Genomic DNA, 6,000 nt, shown 5'->3' on the forward strand with positions numbered 1-6,000 from the left:
GGCAGAGGCTACCTCTTCTCTGGATTTGGCATCTTCCATAGTATTTCACACAAGGCTCAGCACAGAGCAGAAGTTTAAGAAACGTACATCAAGTAGAATTGAAAATATGGTGAGGAATGTTTTGAGCATTTACTAGGATGGAGGGAGGGAAAATTTGGAGAGAAAAATACAGAAGTCTTAACAGACTTGGAGTTTCACGATTAGAGTGGGAATCTCAGGTTTGTCATTAACTATCTCGTGCCCCTGGGTAAATCTTGTCCACAATTTAAGCCTCAGTATCTTCACCTCTAAAATGGATGGAATAGTGACTGTGCCCCTCTCATAACAAGCTGGGAGCAGTGGATGAAGGGTCACTTGGCTGTTGCTGTTCAGTTATGTCTGACCCTCTGTGAGTTTTCTTGGCATAGAGACTGGAGGGGGTTGCTATTTCCTTCTCCCACTCATTTTGCAGAGGAGGAAACTGAGACAAACAACGTCAAGTGACTCATCCAGAGTCACATAGCTACTGTCTGATGTGTGACTTAAGCTCAAGCCTAGTGCTCTCCACTGCACCACCTCATTGCTATTGCAATCTATGAAACCATTGCAATCGTCTAGAACCACTAGAGAACCTCATAGTCAGTGAGGAAGTCATGGGTTCAAGTCCCACCTCTGACATGATTTGTGTGTCCCCTTGGACAACTTATTTAACTTCTGGTGATCCAGGCAGCTTTTTAAGACCAAATTGGGGATTCCCTCCACAAAAGTCTAGCTCCCAAACCCATGAGCTACTCTGCCAATCTCTTAGTGTAGCAAACACTTTATTAACCTATGAATGATGATGATGTTGAAGGGGCTGGTTCCTACCATTATGGGGTTTATTTTCACCCCCTTAACCATCCCCTTTAAAAGCTGACACATTCTACACCCTACACCAAGATAAATTCAGAATGGGTGAATGACTCAAATATAAAGAAGGAAACTATAAGTAAGTTAGGTGAATATAGAATAGTACACCTGTCAGTTCTATGGGAAAGGAAAGATTTTAAGACCAAGCAAGAGTTAGAGAATATTACAAAATGTAAAATGAATAATTTTGATTATGTTAAATTAAAAAGGGTTTGTACAAACAAAACCAATGCCACCAAAATTAGAAGGGAAGCAACAAATTGGAGAAAAAATCTTTACAACAAAAACCTCTGACAAAGGTCTAATTTCTCAAATTTATAAGAGCTAAATCAATTGTAAAAAAAAAAATCAAGCCATTCCCCAACTGATAAATGGGCAAAAGACATGAATAGGCAGTTTAATAAGCACATGAAAAAGTGTTCTACATCTCTTATAATTAGAGAGATGCAAATCAAAACATCTCTGAGGTATCACCTCACACCTAGCAGATTGGCTAACATGACATCAATCCAGTAATGAATGCTGGAGGGGATGTGACAAAATTGGGACGTTAATGCATTGCTGGTGGAGTTGTGAATGGATCCAACCATTCTGGAGGACAATTTGGAACTATGCCCAAAGGGCACTAAAAGCCTGTCTGCGCTTTGATCCAGCCATAGCACTGCTGGGTTTGTACCCCAAAGAGATAATAAGGAAAAAGACTTGTACAAGAATATTCATAGCTGCGCTTTTTGTGGTGGCAAAAAACTGGAAAATGAGGGGATGCCCTTCAATTGGGGAATGGCTGAACAAAGTGTGGTATATGTTGGTGATAGAATACTATTGTGCTCAAAGGAATAATAAAGTGGAAGAATTCCATATGAACTGGAAAGACCTCCAGGAAGTGATGCAGAGTGAGAGGAGCAGAACCAGGAGAACATTGTACACAAAGATGGATCCACTGTGGCACAATTGAACATAATGGTCTTCTCTACTAGCAGCAATGCAATGACCTAGGAAAATTCTGAAGGACTTATGAGAAAGAAGCTATTCACATCCAGAGGAAGAACTGTGGGAGCAGAAACACAGAAAAAAAACAACTACTTGATCACATGGGTGGAGGGGGATATGATTGGGAATGTAGACTCTAAAGGATCACTGTAGTGCAAATATCAATAATATGGAAATAGGTCTTGATCAATGGCACATGTAAAACCCAGTGGAATTGCTCATTGACTCCAGGAGGCGTGTGGGAGGAAGGAAGGGAAAGAACATGAATCGTGTAACCAGGGGAAAATATCCTAAATAATTAACTATAAAAAATAAATAAAAGATATTTGTGTAGGGACAACAACAACAAAAGCTGATGCATTCTGCTGGCCAGTAAACTGTTGCCTTTACTTGTATCACAAAAGGATTTAGTCCAATGGCATTCCCTGGCAACAAGGATCTCCTCTTGAATGAATGGAGTTGAGAATATCCTTGCAAATTCAACTCAGCTCCATTGAAATGAAAGGAAATTGGGGAGAAAGCAGCTATTTAAAGACTGGTGGAAGTAGTTAACAGGAATATAAGCATATTCCATTGCCATGGGATATAATGGGGAGGGAACAAAGGCCAGAGGGCCAGCCCTCCTGGGGAACTCCACTCACTCCAATTGGGATGGGTGCTTTCTAGGACAGCCTGCCTGGGCTGCTCTTCTTCTAATCCATAACTGGAATTAATTATGGTTGTTATTACCTTAACAAGCGGGCCAGAAGCATTTATGAAACTATTAGTTATTATGCAAAAACACAGACCCTGCCCTCAAGGAGCTCACTGATGGGGGGGGGGATGACATGCAAATTATTATGTATTTACAAGACATAAATGGGGGTTGGGGACCAACAACAATAGAAGGAAGGATTGGAGTGGAATCTTGAAGGAAGTCTGGGAAGCTACAGGTCAGAGACAAAGAGGGAGAGAGGATTTCAGGAATGAGTGACTTTGTTGTTGTTCAGTCCTGTCCAGTTCTTCATGACCCAGTGAACCATTCTGTCCATGGGGCTTTCTAGGCAAAGATAATGGAGTGGTTTGCCATTTCCTTCTCCAGAAGATTAAGGCAAACAGAGATTAAATGACTTGCCCAAGGTCACGCAGGTAATGAATGTCTGAGGCCACCTTGAACTTGGGTCTTCTTGACTCCAGGCCCAGTGCTGTATCCACTGAATCACCTGTCTCCTACCTAGCCATGAGGGACAAGCCGGGGAAAAGGCATAAGAACAGAGATAGAGTGTCACCTGGGAGGAAGAGCAAGTCAGCCAGTATCAAACAGACCCTTGAGTGCTTGAAGAGATGTAAAGTGTAAAAAGATAAAAGGAAGGAACCAGATTTTAAAGGTCTTTAAATGTCAAATAGAGGATTTTTCTATTTGATCCTGAAGGTAATTGGGATATTTTTGAAAGATCACTTAGACAGCTATGTGGAGGATGGGGAAGAGACTTTAAATAAGGAGACAGAAAGAAAGCAATGCCACTAGTCCAGGAGAGAAGGCATGAATGCCTGTACAAAGATGGTGGCCATGTCAGAGGAAAGAAGGGAACCAGAGATGCTGTGAAGGTGAAAGTGACATCTAACAACAGATTCTTATATATGGGTTAGTGGAAGGGAGGAGACAGAGATGACACTGAGGCTGACTGGGAGGTTAGTGGAGCCCTCCCCAGGAATAGAAAAGTTGGAAAGAGTGCAGGATTGGGGAGAAAAGAGAATGAATTCTGTTCCGAACATGTTGAATTGGGAATGCCTATGGGATATTCAATTCAAGGTATCTAAAAAGCAGTTGTTGACTTTGCCCAGAAAGAAATTAAGACTGATCTAAAAAATTACATTCTGTTGTTATCTAGTAGAGGGCAGGAATTAGGTCATTTTTGTGTATGTATGTGCAACAACTAGACAAAAGCATGGGAATAGGAAATATTTAATAAATATTTTTAAATTAAGTTGAATTAGAGTTTTCATTTCTATCATATAAATTTGACATAACAGAATGCCTGCCATTCTTTAGAGAAGGTCAAAAAAATGATATCAGAGAAGGAAGAGAGAGAGCCCTTCCTGCTTAGAGAATCAGTGATGGCTTCATGGAAGTGTAGATCTCTGCACCAGGCCTTGAAGGGGTAGGTGGTCTATTCAAAGGTGGATGCTAGTCCCCAGTTGACAAGTGGTCAAAGGATATGAACAGGCAGTTTTCAGATAAAGAAGTCAAAACCATTTATTGTCATATGAAAAAAATGTTCCAAATCACTATGGATTTAGAAAAATGCAAATTAAAACAACTATGAGGTACTACCTCATATCTATCAAATTGGCTAATATGACAGTAAAAGAAAATTATAAATGTGGGAGGAGATGTGTGAAAATTGGGACACTAATACATTGTTGGTGGAGTTGTGAGCTGATCTAACCATTCTGGGAGGGCAATTTGGAACTATGCCCAAAAGTCTATAAAACTATTTATACCATGAAAGTACTGGAATAACTTATATTAGACTATTTACTCCAACTAAGTGGGAGGGCAAGAATCTGAATTGCAAAACATCAGAAAACAATTGCCCAAAATAGTTTCTATGTGTATTGAAAAAATAAAATTGAATTATTTTAAACTGTGCGTATTCTTTGATCCAGTATTACCACTACTAGGTCTGTATTGCAAAGAGATTTTTTTTTTAAAGAGAGAGAGAGATGAGGACCTATTCATACAAAAATATTTCTAGAAGCTCTTTTTGAGGTGACAAATAATTTGAAATTGAGAGGATGTCTATCATTTGGGGAATGACTGAACAAATTGTGATATATGATTTTGAGGAATACTATTGTGCTTCATAAGAAATGATGAGGGGGCAGCTAGGTGGCTCAGTGGATTGAGAGCCAACCCTAGAGATAGAAGGTCCTAGGTTCAAATATGACCTGAGATATATCCTAGCTGTATGACCCTAAGCAAGTCACTTAACCCCCATTGCTTAGCCCTCACCACTCTTCTACCTTAGAACCAATATATAGTATGTATTCTAAGATAGATGGCAGGGTGTGTGTGTGTGTTTTTTTACCCTTACCTTCCATCTTGGAATCAATATTGTGCATCAGTTGCAAAGCGGAAGAGCAGTAAAGGCTAGGCAATGGGGGTTCAGTGACTTCTCAGGGTCACACAGCTGGGAAGTATCTGAGGCTAGATTTGAACTCAGGACCTCCTGTCTCTTGGCCTGTCTCTGTAGCCACTGAGCTGCAGAGCTGCCCCCAGGTGTTTTTTTTTTTCCCCTAATTAAAAAAGGATAAGCAGCATGATTTCAGAGAAACCTGGAATGATCTAACATGAACTGATGCAGAGTGAAGTGAGCAAGACCTGGAGAACATTGTACACAGTAACAATAGTATGATGATCAACTGTGAAAGACTTAGCTATTCTCAGTCATCCAAAGATCCAGTCTGAAGGACTTATGACAAAGGTTGCTGCTGCCTCCACAGAAAGAACTGATGGAGTTTGAATGAGCTATACGTTTTTCATTTTATTTGTGTTTATTTTAGGGTTTGGCTTTTATAAAAGTATTTATTTTCTCATAACTTGACCAATATGGAAATGTGCTTTGCATGATCACACATGTAGAACAAAGATGAAATTACCTCCCATCTCTGAGAGGGGGGAGGGAGGCAATTTGGATCTTATAATTTTGTGTTAAAATTGTTATGACATATAATTCAGAAAACAAAATATAAAAAATGGTGGCTGCTAGAAGAAAAAAAATCATTCTGGGTTGGGAGGGAAAACACTATAATTCAGTCTATGGTGAAGAACTGGAAATGAAATTGGTGCCCATTGCCCGAGACATGGCTGACTGAAGGTGATGGAATATTACTCTGATGTAAGTCATGAAGAATGGGAAGATCTGTATGACCAGGGGCAAAGTGAAAACTGGGACAGATGCTCAAAATCATCTCATCTAAGAGTTGTTAGCCTGTTTTGTGCCATGGACCACTGGCAGTCTTTGGAAGTCTACAGAATCCTTCTCAGAATAAAATTCCAAAAGATATACAAGACTTAAGATTATGAAGGAAGCAAACTATAAGGATAAAAATTTACTTAAAATATATAGACCTTGAGTT

Source organism: Monodelphis domestica, chromosome 5 (genome assembly GCF_027887165.1).
Source record: "Monodelphis domestica isolate mMonDom1 chromosome 5, mMonDom1.pri, whole genome shotgun sequence".
In the NCBI taxonomy this organism is placed as follows: domain Eukaryota; kingdom Metazoa; phylum Chordata; class Mammalia; order Didelphimorphia; family Didelphidae; genus Monodelphis; species Monodelphis domestica.